At 34.0% G+C, this 17926-nt stretch overlaps 1 long non-coding RNA gene across 1 annotated transcript; it reads left to right on the top strand.

The window, feature by feature from the left end:
* The first annotated feature begins 380 nt into the window (after window positions 1–380).
* Window positions 381–17335, top strand: LOC145269079 (uncharacterized). Its single transcript, XR_013864944.1, has 2 exons — window positions 381–763; window positions 14682–17335. It is a non-coding gene; the product is annotated as an uncharacterized LOC145269079 (long non-coding RNA).
* The last annotated feature ends 591 nt before the right edge of the window (window positions 17336–17926 follow it).

Raw genomic sequence — 17926 nt, 5'->3', positions numbered from 1 at the left:
GGTATATATTTGATTTTTTACCACTTTTTTGAATCTATGTGTATAGTAATACAAACAAATTAATTTAAAAATGGATTAAAAATATATTTATAAAATAAATCATACCTAGTATGATCCTTGATTTTTACTCCCAATCTTCTTCCCCCTTTTTATATTTTTTATTTTTATTTTTTATTTTATTCATTATTATTATTATTATTATTATTATTATTATTATTATTATTATTATTATTAATCTAATAATAATAATAATAATAATAATAATAATAACAATAATAATAATAATAATAATAATAATAATAGCAGCAGCAGCAGCAATAACAACTTAGAAGAGAGAATGAGAGAGAGAGACACAGGGAGAGGGGGTTTAAGAAAAGCTCGTCTGGGTTGATAGCGCATGCGCCAACTATTCCAATCCTATTCCTGTTGACAACAAAGCCTTTGTCTCGCTCAGTAAGTTGCTCATAAAGCTAAACTTACCTATATTTAACAACGGTAACAATATTATTCAACAGCATAATGAATAAAAATAAAATGTAACAATTGTATTTACAACAAATTAATAAAAACAAACTTGTCAGAAAGAGGGAAGGGAGAGAAACACAGTAGAAAACCTGTTTTGTTGATAACGCAATAATGCGCTATTTGACCTTGACGAGATTCTCTTAAAAAGAAGGACCCCCCACCCCCACACACACGTAACCTTTAAAACATCAACGAATGTTTCAATCAAACAAGTCAAGCGAGAGAAGATCCAATAAATGTAAGTATAATATTATTTTAATTATTTCAGTTTGTGTAAATATATTACCATTATTAATTTTAAAAAATCTCACGTGAAAATCGAAAGCTGTTTTTGAAGGAAAATGTCGGTAATTGGAATTAGATCAAATTTAATTATTTAAAAAATATAATTAAAATTGAATTTAATCTCATTGAAGATTTTAGTCGAATTAAGTAAATTGTAACGAAAAAATAGGTGGTTGTTTACAATTAAACTACAACGTTAAAAAAAAGGATAATTGCATATTTCGTCGAGATAATTCAATTTGCCATAGTTACTATAAAACTAGGCACCGCCAAAAATGGCCGCAAAATCAAGTTGTTGTTGTTTTTTAAAACGAAATTACATTAATTAAAATCCATTATTTCTGAGTAACTTTTTTTTTTCAGAAAGATAAAACCCTGAATTTTATCATATAGAAAACAGAATAATGTAAAACTTTTTCTACTATTTTTAATTAAATTTTAAATGTTAAATTTTCCCAAAAAGTTAACAATTGACATTTTTTGTCTTGCGCAAAAAACGTATTTAAATATTTAAAAAAAAAAAGGTTTTTGAAATAATTAATTTATTTATTTGTTGTCTAACTAAGATTTAGGATGATTTTCTATGAGAATATGCAAAAATATTATAATATAAGTACCTAGATTTCAAATAATTCCACTTATTCATATATGTAACCAGATATTTCGCGTCGATCTAGAGTCTAAATCGACACTGTTTACGTTTGTGTTTGATAAGAAGCAAACTATGGAAGATCAAACAGGCCAAAAAAACTTATTTTTCAGTGACGAAAATTTCAATGTATTAAACTGAGGCTGGCCAGTACCAGATGGGTGACCATTTGTATGAGTTTGATTTTTAATGTGTATGTGTGTGGGGGCCAGACTCCCCAAAATGGGGGGGGGCAATTTAAAGCAGAATAAAAAAAAATTATTTCAGCGCGTTTGGTCCACCGTAGTCGAAAGGCGGCAAACGTTTTCAAACGGGATAAAAAAAATGATGCTATTTTTGACACAAAGGGCACAATATTTATCGAATTTTTTTGTTGGTATCGATTCTTCAAAGCATGCCCTGTTTAATAATGGTCATGCATTACTCGGCTCGCTAAAAAAAAAATTGTTAATTTATTTATCAAAGATTTTAAAATGGCTTTTTTCGTATAAATATTAAAAAAAAAATTTTTTTGTTTTGCTTAACTTAAATTAATTATTTTACTTAACATATTCACCGAATTTCACACTTCAAAACTCAAAAGCGGGATAATTAAACACAATCGAAGTTCTGATATTCAGACATCAAAATAAGGTATGCAAACAAGTTTTTTTTTTTTTAGTCTATAATTCTGTCCCTTACAACAACACAATATGTTGTGTTCAGTTTCAGATGATTATTTTTAGCATATTTGTTTCCACTTCAAAACAAGGGGGGGTTTTGTAAGCAAAAAAATATATATATATAAATATCGTTTATGAAAAATAAGTATACCGTTATAAAGTTCATTCTTCTCTTAATAATTTCGTATTGATCGGATAATTACCTGATTTTTGGTAGATTTTTAAAAAGACGGTCCGTCAAAAAGTACTGACCTGCCCCCCCCCCCAGTTTTGGCGGTGCCTATATAAAACTGAATTTAACATAAAACTTGAATTTTATTGTAAAATACTATAAAAGATAGCACAGTACCTTCTCGGTGTAAGCACATCATCATCATCATCATTAGTAGTAGTAGTAGTAGTAATTTATATACTATTTTTCTTTTAGTTATTTATATACTATGGCATAGTATATAAATAATAACTACTACTACTAATAATAATAATAATGATGATGATGATGATGTGCTTACACCGAGAAGCTATCTTTTCTAGTATTTTACAGTAAAATTCAAGTTTTGCGTTAAATTCAGTTTTTTTTAAAAACTTGTTACATGAAAGCACAGAATAGTTACAATACACCCTCCCCTCTCATGTTAAGAATGGGTTTATAAATAATAACGTTTTTATTTCAACACGCCATCTTCTCTGCATAAGTACTAAATAATAATAAAATCACATTTAGAAAAAAAAAAATTTTTTATTAAATACCGAATATTCTAGTTATAAAGTGTTTTCAGTCAACTTGCGACAACGGTGAAATATGTAATTATCTCCCCTTTTAATTTTAAATAAACATCAAAAATTATTTCTGTATGTAAATGTTATTTTTAAATAAGTGAATGCCAATTATCCATCAATGAATACTTTTTTGTTTTTGTTTTTTAGTTGATCTCTAATAATTTCATAATAACAAAGTTAATACGGAAAAAAAAAAATTGATTAAAATCATTTCTAAAAATTGTCTTGTATTTACTAATCATCAAAAGCGCATATACCGTCCGGCATACTTGTATAAAGATGATGATTCCTATCAGTTGGTGTTATGATCAAGGAACACATGAAAGGAAAGACAAAACCTTTTTTTTTTGTAAAAGTGTATATTCAGTTAACAATATCGTTTGGTATAAGGCAAACAAAGTTTGCAAGTGTTTTAATAAGGTAAAGTTATAAAGTACTTTGGCTATTGAAAGTCTGTAAACAGTTATTTTCAGGAAAACACTGTGCTGATTGATCATCCAGTGGGAAAGAACAGGAATGATAGAAGGGAGAGCATTTCTCCATTATTTTGTTACATGATAAGGGCTGTCCCCTTTTCATGTAAGTAAAAAAATAGGGAATTAGTTAAATGTAAATATGAAATAGGATAGTCAAGGATTCGAACTTGCGAAGCTAGATTTGGAATTGAAAATTCCAATCATAAGTTAAAATAAATACAGAATGTTATTGAAATAAGGAATTGCAATTGTTTAGCTTGCATATCTGTATATGGAAAAGGAATGTAATAATGAAATTTGTTTCTGTGAAAATTAAAATAAGGAATTTAAACGTCAGTTGAAATTGTAAACATATTTTGTAAAGAGGTTATTTGAAAAATAGGTTACTGAACTCGGGGTCATGTCAAGTTTGGCAACGTGACGCATGTCATCCAACGTGCTTTATGAGCACATGTTTAATCATGCGATGATGTGACAAGTTCTCAATATAGGTAGAGTTTTTAGATGCAGTCGGAGAGAAGGGAAGGAGAGTCGGAGAGAAGCAGAGAGGTTCAGACCGATTCTCCGTTAGAATCAAGGCACCCTCTAGAAGTGAGAGGGTTTTAGAAATAACCATGCAACAACTTTGAATCCCTGAGATAAAATCATGTCCGACCAGTCAAAGATGAAATAAAGGACGTCAACATGTGTTTTTGTATCTGCGTCTCCGTGTTGTTATTCAACAGAAAAGGTATTGTCCATTTATATTATTAGAACTTTGTGAAAATTATCATCTCAAAAATAGGTAAGAAATATATGTATCAATATTTATAGAAACACTCCCGTTCATACAGAACTGTCTCTCTCTTTATATATACCTGTTTATGCCTCCAATATGCTATCACACAACATGAACCTCTAAGACACTACTAAGACAAACATGAACATCCTAAGACTGTCTCTATCTCACTAAGACTTTCCTAAAACGAACAAATACCCACCACCTAACATATACGAATATTTGGTGCTGTATTTGGTACTTCTAAAAATATTACTCCTGTGTAACACTTTCAGGAATTTCTCTTTTGACTGACAGTGATTACCAAAGGGATTGAAGTAGTTTTTTTTTTTAAATCAATTTTTACCCCAAACAAGGCACAGTGCCACTTTGAAGTAAGGGGCTACTATCAGGGAGATAATTTGCAGGGGCATTATGAAGGGAGTTGAGTAGCAAAATGTTTGTTCACATTACACTTGAACTTCTGCATATCAGTACAGTTGGGAAAGCAGAATCCCGGAAGGGAGTTCCAAAGATTTGCCGTTCTGGGGAAGAAACTATTGGAGTAAAAGGCTTTCTTACACCTAGGGATCTCTACTGTAAAGGGATGGGATTTAGTTGCTTATCGGGTTTGTCGGGGGTAGTTACGTCGAGGAAGTACAAGTGCTTGTAGTTCGTCAGAGTATCCAGCATTAAATTATTTTTAGAATAGGCAGAGGGATGCAACATTTTGTTGATGGAACAGAGGCTGAAGCCTAGATGACAGTTCAGGGCCTATCATTTATCCAAGAAACAAATGAGCTCAATATTAGCTGTAAGCTGATTGGTCAGTATACAACCAAATACTCCAGCAGCAACATTTCTCAAAAAAAAAATATACGTCTTATATTATATCTATTACATAGGTGCTTATACGGAAAGCCAACAAAGAAAAAAGGTAGACTTTTGGTAAATATAGCAATTGTTAAGAACAAAAATATAAGATTAAAAAAAAGTTTAGAGATTTTTTGTGTTAATTTTGTGTGTATAAATACTGCGAACAGTATTTTAGGGAAAAGATAGAAAGAAAAAGAGAAGAGAGGAAATGTATTTGTTCGTTTTTAAGTGAAAAATATTTTTCAACTGAAAAAATGTTTATGTATGCCAAAAGTATTTTAGGGAAAATGTTTTGGTGGTGTAAAAGCAGAACTTGTTCAATAGATTTAAAAGACTCAAAAAATACTTATCCTATATATAAGAGAGTCTTACACAATTTTGTGGGCCAAAGTATTCACCATTGCATATGTGTAATGGTGGAACAATTGTGTTTTGGAAATGTATGCACTTTAATTAGTGTAAGATGCGATGTATATACAGAAGAAATATGAGCTCTTGTGTCTAGAAATGCTTTTTTTATCCTGTCTATGGATACAGTTTCCCCTTTGCCATCAATGCCTAGAGTTATTAATTTGTCATTGCGTAGAAAGCTTGCAATAACGACCAGTGTAAGGTTGAATGAGAGGAACTTTCAGGACATTCTTTCTAAGAAGAACATAAGTCCATGAGGAAATGTCTTTTTGGATCTCAGATTTAATGATCTATTTTTACCTACGGCTAGTCCAGTTGGACAGTAATCAATATCTTCTTTGATAATGGCATGGAAAACAAATAGAACATATACTTTCTCCATCGCTATTGGTTGGGATGAGAACACATCACAGTTTTCAAGTTGTGAGGGAAACGTTATTGCTTTCCATTCGAAGCCAGATTATAGCTATTCGTATAACAATATTTAATCTCTAAGACCTCTTAAAGTTTCTGAAAGAGCTCGGATTCAAACTGCTCACTATGGCCACATATAATAGTAGAGTTTATACATGTTAATAAGTGCATCCCTTACGAATTAGCTATATATACATATTATACATGTTAATAGATAGTTACAAATTAGTCATATATACATGTTATTATACATGTTAATAGATAAGTGCATCCCTTGCGAATTAGCCATAGTTGAATCAGATCAATATAAATATGACTGGACTGAGTGTTGCATGTACCAAGATGTTCAGGGATATATTTGTACACCTTTGATTTTTGGCAAGATACTTGTCCATGCACTGATGTTATGTGTCATATTTGGCCATAAAACTCGAGCAGAAATCAACTTCACAGTAGCTTTGAGTCTGGGATATACCAGGCCCAGTATTGTATTAAAAACAACCCTACGATGAATCACTTGAACAAAAGAGTGAGGTGAATTGTTTGAGCTGATATTGATGATCTGCGTCTCTGAAAGCGCCACGGGTGTGTATGTAAATTTTTACACGACATGTACACGACTATATAGAAACAGTTAAAAAAGGAAAAAATGAAATATTATGACCAATAATAATAAATAAACATTTTTACTGGGAACAACTATTTATAGCGATGAAAGAAGCATTTCTATTATGTTGTAAACCATTCACATTATATTTTAAATACAAACAACCAAGTCCAAGAGAAAGTTATTGGAATTCCCAAAAGCAGTTTATTAAATCAATGCGTATTTGTAAATCTCACTTATATTCCTATCTGATAGAACTCCTGTGGCTTGAAAGGCATTCAGATAATACATCTTTCAAATTGTGTGATACACTCTGCACAACATCCATATTTTAAAATGTATTTTCTTTAAATATGTTTTGCTCCCTAGCAAATAGCAACTATTTCTTCTAAAAAAAAGTGATAAATTATTTGTAATTAAAATTATGTAATTTTCAAATTTTGCTTGTTTATAATTGTTGATTGCTGATGTGATATTATCATAGAAGGATTTCTTGTTCACTGACAACTGGCATGAAAAATCAGCATCCTAAATAATCAAATATTACATAATTTTTAATGTAGGGAAAATCGTGTTCCCCCCAAAATGTTCTGTAAATAATAAAACTATTTTTCCCCGTCATTTGTCCTTAATTTAGGAACCTTAATTCTCCCCAAAAAGGACATTGTGGATTTGAACGGACAGTTTTACCTTTTTTTTAAAACAATGATATTCCTGCCATTAAAAAAATTTGCTTTAGCGGATTTGTACTTATTCAAAAAGTGAAATGGATGCCATTAAAAATTTTTTTGAATTATTTTGTCAGCTCACATCAGTTTGGGGTTATTTTTCCCTCTTGTTCCATATATGTCATTATTAGAATTTCTCTATCCAGTCCGTGCTCAAGAGCAAGACAAAAAGGCGGATGTGGGATTATTCTGAGAATATATAACTGAAGTAATTATTACGTTTAACTGCACACAACTTAGAAACACATTTTTTTTTAATCCGTTATATTCGCTGAATCTGCATTATAAAGTCTAAAAAATAAAAGCAAATGTAAGTTGGTTGATTGCACTCTAAACAGTGCTTCTTGAAAATGCATTTTTATGTTCAACATTTTGACCCCTATTCGATAATTCATATAAATCTATCTTATTGTGCATGAGAAAAAAATATTCAGAGTTTTGTTTTCGAGCATCAGCCGTTTGATCCAATTATTATTTTTTTTTTTATTTCAGACGTAATTTAAAAAAAAAATTATTGTGATATTACATTTGCTCCATCTGTGATAGCAGTAGTTAATTCTGTTTGTCTTAAATAATATCCAATATGGTACTTATCATCGATTCCGTCAGAGAGTTTTCTGGAAGAAGTCTGCACTATATTCGACCTTAGTGCTAAGACATATGCACAAGCCCACTCGCTTGCCTCTTTATTTAAAAGCATGCAGTTTAAGCAGATCTTTTGTAAGTTTATCATCAAACATCTCTGGGGGCATGTGATGTTTAATGCCCATTCTTGCAGATTACTAGAAATTTACTGAAGAGTGGATCATTGGCACTTATCACTGGAATCGCTTCTCTAAATAGCTGTCGTGTCAGTTTGATCACTTTTTGAATGGAGAACTTCGGGTTTGTATTACTGTACACATAGATTCGAAAAAGTTGTCAAAAAACAAATATATAACAAATAAATGTTATCAAAAGCAAGATAAGTTACTTTTCTACCTAACTGGATATGTTTTCAGTGTTTTTATTTAATGTAACATGTTTATTCAGCTCGAACACCATACTGTGTTTACCGATGTATTGGAAAATTCAAAATGGCGCCCGACTCTCTCTTTAACACGGTAAGTTTGGGAAAAGGTGCTATAAATATAAAACTAGACAAAATTCTGTTAGAAACTCGCTCAATATATATTACCGTGACATATATTCGGTGGTTTTTTAATAGTATTTTGTCTAGTTTATTATTTATAACACCTTTTCCAGAACTTACCGCGTTAAAGAGAGAATCGGGCGCCATTTTCAATTTTCCAATACATTGGTAAACAATGTATGTTTTTCGAGCTGAATAAACATGTTACATTGAATAAAAACACAAAAAATATATCCAGTTTGGTAGAAAAGTAACTTATCTTGCTTTTTCTAACATTTATTTGTTATATATTTGTTTTTTGACAACTTTTTCGAATCTATGTGTACAGTAATACAAACCCAGAACTTCTTTACCAATCTCATAAAAAGGAACTTGATCAGTAGTCCACAAATGGCATAAAGTTGAGACCCTCACTCTAAAATGGGCCAGTTGACACTCTGATGTGAACTCACTGGAATCTCACATATCAGCAGGGGTTTTGCACTCTGCGCTTTTTAGTTCTGTTTACATTGGGCTCATTGTTGTACCATGTTGTCTATGTCTTTTTTTTTTACATGGGGGTCACCACTTATCAAGGCCCGGAGGCCACTCAGAGATAAGGGTTATTGCGTGTACAGTAATCAATGAGATAGTATTGTAGTAATCATTAGTATTGGAGATTTGATAGAGTGTCTTACTTAAGGGGGTGGTTTGTCAGGAATTTGTTTATGTTGGTTTTTAAGACATCCAAGTTGCAGTCAGGTGGGAAACAGGCAAACAGAAGAGAGTTCCACAGTCGTGCACTTCTGAGAAAGAAGCTCTGCTCATGGAATCTATGTTTGGATTTAGGCACAGATAAAGAGTGGAGAAAATTATTGACAATAGTTTCAGCCAGATGGGTGTTTCTCGTGAAAGATTGGCGAGGTGGGGGACGAGAGATTGGAGCTCAGACGAGCACTTGCCGTGGAAATAACGATAAAACAAAGACAGGCTCGCAACGTCTCTTCTGTGGGAGAGAGGCTGCAGGGCAGAGAAAAGGGCATCCCCACTAAACCACAAAGTCTATTTTGTACTCTGTCAAGGCAGGATAGGCTGTTTTTAGCAGCTCTTGCCCAGATGTGATAACAGTACTCTAGCCTTGAACGTACTTAGCTTTTATATAGATAGAGAATTTATTTATTAATGTTGAACAGAAAGACACAACTTTTTGCTCGGTCCTTACATTTCTCTATCTATTTATGTACAAAATGTATTTTTGTAATACCTCATTTTGCATGGATTTGGGTATTATTATTTTGTTTGATTTCAATAAAATTCAATTTTCAATTGATTAATCGTCCCGATAATGCTAACATGGCATCCTATTTTTGTTTACCCAGTTTTTCTAATGTAGGATTATCTTTTCTTGCTGGGTATTACTGAACAAGTTTTTGCTTTGTATAAAATAAGATAAAATTCATTCCAAGATTCAAGTCGATGGCTTTTTTAACCTTCTTCTTGGATGGAGTTGAGAATCCACACATTAATGCCATATATTTTCCAGAACGATATAAAATCACCACATAAAATCACCTTTACTTTGGTAACAATGTGTTTGGCGTGAGGTATAGTTGAAACCAAATTTTTATGTTGATCATTGCTGAAGGCCAATAATCAATCCCCAGCTGGAATACGCTTCAATATTTTTAAATACTTAACTGTTCACATCAAAAAGAAAAAAGAAAACTGCAAGAAACTCTCGCTTTATGTTGGATAATATTGTTCAATCTCTGTTGAAAATTTCAATGCAATCGCTGTATGTTTTTGTTGTTGAGACTTCCTCATGTAAAAGATATGAACTCTTCCGTATAAATTAACTGTGAGGGTTTAGTGTACTTTCGTGGCCCAAAATCTTTCCGTACTTTTGTTTCAATATATTTTATTTTTTCAAACATCTCTGTGTTCGTGTTTTTCGTAGTGACCTTCTCCAAAGCCACAACTGTTTTTCTTCTTTGAGAAGAAAAGTCGCAAATCATTTACTTAATGTATCGACATGAATGACTCCTTATTTTGCAGGGTCAAAGTATGACAGCAACATTTGTTTGCAAATCAAAACTTTCATTTGCTGGATTGATCTCTGTTTACTGATATGTCACTTCTTTTTTATAAGGTCTCTCAATAGTATTGTGAAATCTGCCATATTTGGGATGAAAGATGTCATGTATCTAATGATGGCCAGCACCTTGTAGGCCGATGGTATTCAATAGACTGGGTAACATTTTTATTTCTTTTATCTTGCAGAGATCAGAAAGTGAATGTGATTCTCATTAGCTGCACATTTTTTCACGATTGAAACAAAGTCTTTTTTCGCAGGTGATTGTCATGCTCTTCTTGAGTTTTTCCAAAAAAGACATCATCACTCAGCTCTAGAATAATGTCAATATTCTGTATGAAAACATCCTGAAATATCATCAGAAAAACAGCAAAAGTAGTAAAATCTTCTAATTAGACAGATGAACGCAGACAACATAAGTCTGCATCGTTAGTAACCATTTTTGCATCCGATTCTAATAAAGATTTTGCGGTAAAATGTAAAATGATTAGTACACATATTGTGATTAAAATTGTTGCTTAATAAATTTTGCATTTAAAAATTTTAGACACAAATTTCCTGTCAACATCATATTTTTTATCTCCGAATCTTCTTTATATGCATATTTTATTATTAGCAATCTAAGACATGACAGTATTAAAAACAGATGCTAAACCAAATATAATAATGGTAAATTTCCAACATTACATGGCGTTGTACTTAGATTTTGTATATTTAGGACAGCGATAACATCTTCGAATATTGTTAAATACTCCACCAAAATTTTTTAAAAAAATTGAATTAAATGTTGTGTTAGCAACGAAAGAGAATAAAGGATATATATACGGATATGTATGCACATGTACAGCATAAAAACGTTGAGACCGATTCCTGCTGGATCACAGAAGTTAAGCAAAATCAAACATGCTAACCCCGAATATGTATGTGCGATCATCGACAGGAAACCCCCAACAAAAAGAAAAGGAGTTACAAAGTCTCATTGGATGCCTCGTATGGATTCGACAATTTATCGAAACATGCTTATATAAGAGCATCCAAACGGATATGTTCTCCAATCAGATGGCCCCCATAAATGAACTAAACAAGCCTGGACGGACATTTGTCTGGACCGAAAGTGCCAACAAAGCCTTTGAGAAAATTAAGAAATGCCTTGCTTCACCCCCAATCATCTCATTCCCCAACTTCTCTCGACTCTTTACCCTCACCACTGACGCCAGCGAAATCGCATGCGGTGCTATACTCATGCAAGAGGATGAACATAGCCGGAAGAAAATCATAGCAGTGGCCTCACACACATTTAACACGACAGAACGCAACTGGTCAACAACCAAACACGAGGCTTATGCTATAAAGTGGGCCATCACCAAATTCGATTACTTTCTGCGTAGTCGTCCATTCGTTGTCCTCACAGATCACAGGAGGAAATCTTGTGCTACAAGTTCGTCTTGGAGTATGTGAAAGGTGAGGCGAACGTCTTGGTCGACATGCTCAGTTGGAGATATGGCCACAAAAAGCATAAATTACCGGCAGACCCAACACTTGCTCCAAGGCTTCAGTCTAAACATCTACGTCCCATCCTGGTGCCTTGGCGAAAGCAAGAGCTCCCAACTATTCCCTAGGACACATACACCTAGGAACATCAAGCATCATAAGTTGATACATTCCTCGCTTTTCATACGACATCAACCATCCCGGTTGTAGAGATAGCTGAACACATGGGTATTGCAGCAGAACAAATCTCTCATGACACACTTTCAAAAATCATCAAAGCCCTTCAGTTGGCAACCTTAAAACTGGACGCTACCCTACTCGACCCCAAATACCATCGCACTGTACTGTACAACAAGCACATGCACCAATTCTACTTGGAACCTGGTATCTCGGTACTGATGATCAGGGACGCTACAAGCACACCAAAATTGGTAGTACCCTACAATCTCCGCGCAAAATATCTCCACCAGGCCCATGACTGTATCAACAACTCTGAGATTACCTGCATGCAGGAACACCTAGCCAGCTACTGGTGGGAATTTAAAGATCGCGACATCAAGGCATATGTCCAGTCATGCCAACCCTGTGCTAAACGTAAGGGAAACTATGGCATGCACCAAAACTGGCTCACGGACCATTGCAGGAGAGGAGAAAAGCCATTCGAAGTTGTGTACATAGACTTTGTCTCAATGACCCTCTCAAAGGGTAAACAGTACATAGTAACTATTCTAGACAGCTTCAGCCATCACCTCATCGCCATACCATGCACCAGAGGCCATGCAATCAATGCAGCTCGTGGGCTCTATCAGTTCTTTCTTCATCACCGCAAGATTCTCCGCATTGTCTCCTCCAACAGAGGAACCCATTTCACTGGCGAGGTCTACAAGGATTTCTGCGAACTAACCTCAATCACCGGGATCTTCACTGCCCATGGCAACCGCAAAGTTCAGGAAACATCGAGAGGCAACACCAGACTTTAAAGAATGCTCTCTACATGATCTGTGAAGATAGAAATTGTGAACGGACGGGCGTCCTCAAATCCGTAGTATCCTCGATGAATGCCACAGCCAACACTGCCACTGGCACATCCCCGCACTACGTTATCACCGGCCGCCAACCACACATTGGTCCAATGAAGATCCCCCGCCAAGACATTGTTAATAACTATCCAGGTGCTTATGTTATGCAGATAAACACTTTACTTCGACAGGTACACCAACGGGTTGCCCTGGCGAACAATGAGGCTGACCAAAAAATGGAAGCCAAACTAAACCAAGGCACCTTCAAAGACCCTATACGGGTTGGCAACAGAGTACTACTCCATTGACTGAAATCCACAATAGCACACTCGTCACACCTGCCTTGGATAGGTGATTTTGTAGTCACCAAAACGAACGGTTTGGTGATCCAAGTAAAAAATGAAAACGGTGAAACAGATTGGTTTCACCACGACCAAATAACCTACAACATAGGGATCTACCACCTCTGCCTCCATCAACACCTAGCCCAATTCCCGATCACCCATTGACTCGACTGCCCACACTTTCGTCAGGGGGGGGGCATCACAGCACAAATGACTGCAGTTCCAGAGGTTGTGTGGAAAGTCAAAATCTAACGAAGCGATCAACACGCAGACGACTCCCAGCACGCTTCCAAGACTTTGTTATGTGCCACCAGACAAAGTAAAAAATATGCACATGCAGGCGGGTCACAACCACATGGCAACAGTCTCGTATCATGATAAGATCTAAGGGGGCTGTTACAAGATGAGAGCTTGCCCTGATGCGAGAAACGGAAGTTTTTGTCATCTTGAGCACAGAGAAAAGAGGATTTTGAACATATGCGGGGTAGTCCGGGCGGAACTTCCGGGAAGGGAAAAAAAAAAAAAGGCAACACGTGGCCGACCGGAAAATCGCAGCCGCTACGGGATCTTCTATTCACAAGTGAAGGGTATTTTATTGTGTGCTTTTTTGTTTATTCGATAGTTGCCATATCACGCGTCATCTCCACAACGTCACGATCAGACAAGCCATGCCTTTACCCCGGGTCACGAAACAACCACGTCTTAACAGACGAGCCGTCTCTAAACCCTGCTCTCGCCTCTAGACGACCTTTACCACTTAACAAGACTTTATTGTGGCTATTATAGATGCCGGGAAAGAATTCAAACAATACCTCATCTTATTTGTGGTAAATAAATATATGTTCAACTTACTCAGTTATTGTATTCTTGTTTATACAACCATACGCATTTCTCGCCCACAATACATAGAATATAATACTGTCCAGCAGGTTCTCTTACTCAGAATTAATTTGTTTCAACTTTTCCAAAATTTGCTTCCAACTTTTTTACTTAGCAAATGCATACATGTACAAGAATGGCTTGTCATTCCAGCGAATTGACCATGTAAATGTTGTTAATAAACAATTTTTATATAGACACAACATTCAATTTTCCTCACTTAATTCTGATAGAGCATGAATGTATGATCTGTTTTATACTAAAGAAAACAAGCTCCAATAAATTACTGAATATTTCTTTTCATGTAATCATTTAATCAGTATTAAATAGATACGGTAATTAAATTAAAAATATTATGATATTAAAATTCAAAACACAAAGATTTATCTATAAAATATATCGTTGCATTCCAAGATATTTTTAATTGTTTTAATTTTACAGAATATCTCTAAAATTAATATATTTTCTTGAAATTCATATTTTAATTATATTTTTTTTTTAATTTTAAAGAATATATATGAATTTAATAATTTTTCTTTGAAATTAATGTTTTAATTGTTTTTTTAATTTTGCAGAGAATCAGGGATTGATGAGAAAAACAAGTATCATTGGAACTGCAGTGATCTACATTCACTGGAAAGATAAAAATGTTTTACAAAAAAATATTTTTTTAAATCAATTTTACATGTTTATGTAAATTGCCTACCGCTGTGAACAATACAAATGTTTTTATCTCGTTGAACCAAAACTTATGAGATATTAGACAAAACGTTTTTTTTGTCACATATTTTTACTCTTACTTTATTTAGGTGAGCATTTACATTTACAGTATTCCGTATGACTAATCAACTCAGAAATACATATAAATACATTTCTAATCCATGAAAAATTGAGAAAGTGAATGATTCCAAATTAATTCAGTTTCTCACATGCTTGACAGAATTTGTACTATAAAATCTGCAAAATCCCGCATTCAAAAATGAGCTGTAAATCTAATATGGGAAGGAATTCATATTCTTGTAAAGTGTGTGGGTCTTGCTTTACAAATAAACATTATGTGGTTATTCATATGCGAACACATACTGGAGAGAAACCATATTCTTGTGAAATATGTGGCTCTTCTTTCACAATGAAACAAAATATGTTGAAACATGTTCGAATCCATACTGGAGAGAAACCATATTCTTGTGAAATATGTGGCTCTTCTTTTACAATGAAACAACATATGTTGCAACATTTGCGAACGCATACTGGAGATAAACCATATTATTGTGAAATATGTGGTTTTTCATTTACACAGAAACAAAATATGCTGAAACATATGCGAACACATACTGGAGAGAAACCATATTCTTGTGACGTATGTGGATCTTCTTTTGCACGGAAAGATACTATGGTGCAACATATGCGAACACATACTGGAGAGAAACCGTATTCTTGTGAAATATGTAGCTTTTTATTTACAAAGAAACAGCATATGTTGCAACATATGCGGACGCATACTGGGGAGAAACCATATTCTTGTAAAGTATGTGATTCTTCTTTTGCACGGAAAGATACTTTATTGCAACACATGCGAACGCATACTGGAGACTTATAAATGTTAACCTTGTACTGAGTTATTTATCGAAATCAGTGCATGCCTCGTTTGTACCTACCCAGGCGAGAAGGAGGTATGGGACTCTCAGAAGTCAATCATCAACACAGAGCCACAATCGTCAGCATAGGTCAGTACATAATAAGTTCCTGTAACCCCAAGCTGATGAAAATTAAAGACCATTATCAGAACCGAGCAAGTAGTACAACATCTATAACACAACTTGCCACTCATTTTGGAAAGGATTGCCTTACAAATGATACTGAGAACCCAAACAAGCCTGCCACTGACATAGTCCAGAAAAGTCGGAAAAAATACACTAGCCAGTTCCATAGTGTTAAAACAGAAGAATGGACCAACCATAAACGGGCAAAATACCTACCGACTGAACTATCCCAAGAATATATTGATAGGGATGGTTCCCTGGACTAGCTCAAAAGAGGACCCCTCCATTACGACCAAGAGAGGTGGATATTGGCTGCACAAGACCAGGGCCTCATGACAAACACCTTCAAAAAGATGAGTGGTCTAAGCAACAATAATAAATGCAGGTTCTGTATCACTGAGGTTGAGAGTGTGGGCCACCTGATTTCTAGTTGCAAAGTCCTACTTGGAGATGGTTATTATACAGATCGCCATAACGGAGTTTGCAAATACCTTCACTGGAAGATATGTAAGAAACTCAACATTCAGTGTAGTAAAAAATCCTGGGAACATATAGCCGAACGAACAGTTGGGAATGACAACTACACCATTCATTATAAATACATAATCCCTACTGCTACATATCTAGAAAATGCAGCTGTTAAACCAGATATAGTGATTTGGGACATAGCAAACAAAAAAGCGACCATAATAGAAGTCAGTGTACCCAATGATATAGGGCTTAACAGAGCTGAGAGGGAAAAGATAACAAAGTATCAGGGACTTATATATGATACGAAACGAAATTGGAAATTAAAAGACGTTTCAATTATACCAGTCATTATAGGAGCAACTGGGCTTGTGAAAAAGAACTTTAAAAAGTACATAGCAAGCATACCTGCTGAACCAAGTGCAAGTAAAATACAAACGATTGCACTAAAAGGGACGTCTAGAATCCTGAAAAGATCTCTTGGTTGGACTCACTACAATAGGGGTAAATGTCAGACATCTGGTTGGATGTCCCATCCCCTAGAAGAAAAAGTTTAAGAAAAATGAAAAAAAAGAGACTTATAGCAAATGACCCGTTATTTTTATATGCTGCTGCATTCTACATTGTTTTTTATGATCTGTTATACATTTTGAATCCTCAATTCATCTTTCCTGTTTTAATATTTGAACTAGGGACCTGTGGAAATTCCACAGCGGCATCTTTCATATGTAATATATTGCTGCTGGCTATTCTGTGGACGTTTAGCATGAATGAAGACACCATCATATTATTCTAGCCCTTTTGTTTAAACAGTAAAAATATTTATCTAAGCAAGTCTAAATATTAAGACAGTAGCGTGTAGAACGATGAAAAAGAGGTGAGTTATTTATTTTTACCTACTTAATAATGTAAGCTGGATCGTTAAAAAAAACAATATAAAGTAGTGATTTAAAAAAAAAAAAATAGATGGGTTCAGTGCCATAATCTATACTCGAAAACGAAACCAAAACTTATGAAGAATTTTTGGCAAAATTATTTATTACAAGAAATGGAAGGACACAACAATTATTAAACGACAGCCACTCAAAGGAAAAAAGATATAAGTATGACACATAAAGTTAGACATACGCTATCGTGTTAATATATAGATTTAATATTTGTATCTATGTATAGAAAATGTTGATGTATAAATATAAAAACACATGAATCATGATAAACACTATAAAAGCCCAATCATGTGTCTGACAATATAAAATTAATGCAGAGGTTTGACAATATTAAATCAATGCATAGGTTTGACAATATTAAATTAATGCATAGATTTGACAATATTAAATAAATGCATAGGTTTGACAATATTAAATAAATGCATAGGTTTGACAATATTAAATCAATGCATAGGTTTGACAATATTAAATGAATGCATGGGTTTGACAATATTAAATCAATGCATAGGTTTGACAATAATAAATCAATGTATAGGTTTGACAATATTAAATCAAAACATAGATTTGACAATATTAAATCAATGCATAGATTTGACAATATTAAATCAATGCATGGGTTTGACAATATTAAATCAATGCATA

The sequence above is a fragment of the Euprymna scolopes genome, chromosome 45 (assembly GCF_053919585.1).
Source record: "Euprymna scolopes isolate OS-2025 chromosome 45, ASM5391958v1, whole genome shotgun sequence".
Lineage (NCBI taxonomy): Eukaryota > Metazoa > Mollusca > Cephalopoda > Sepiida > Sepiolidae > Euprymna > Euprymna scolopes.
Note: the sequence above shows the minus strand (reverse complement) of the source record. Positions and strands in the feature narration are given on the sequence as shown.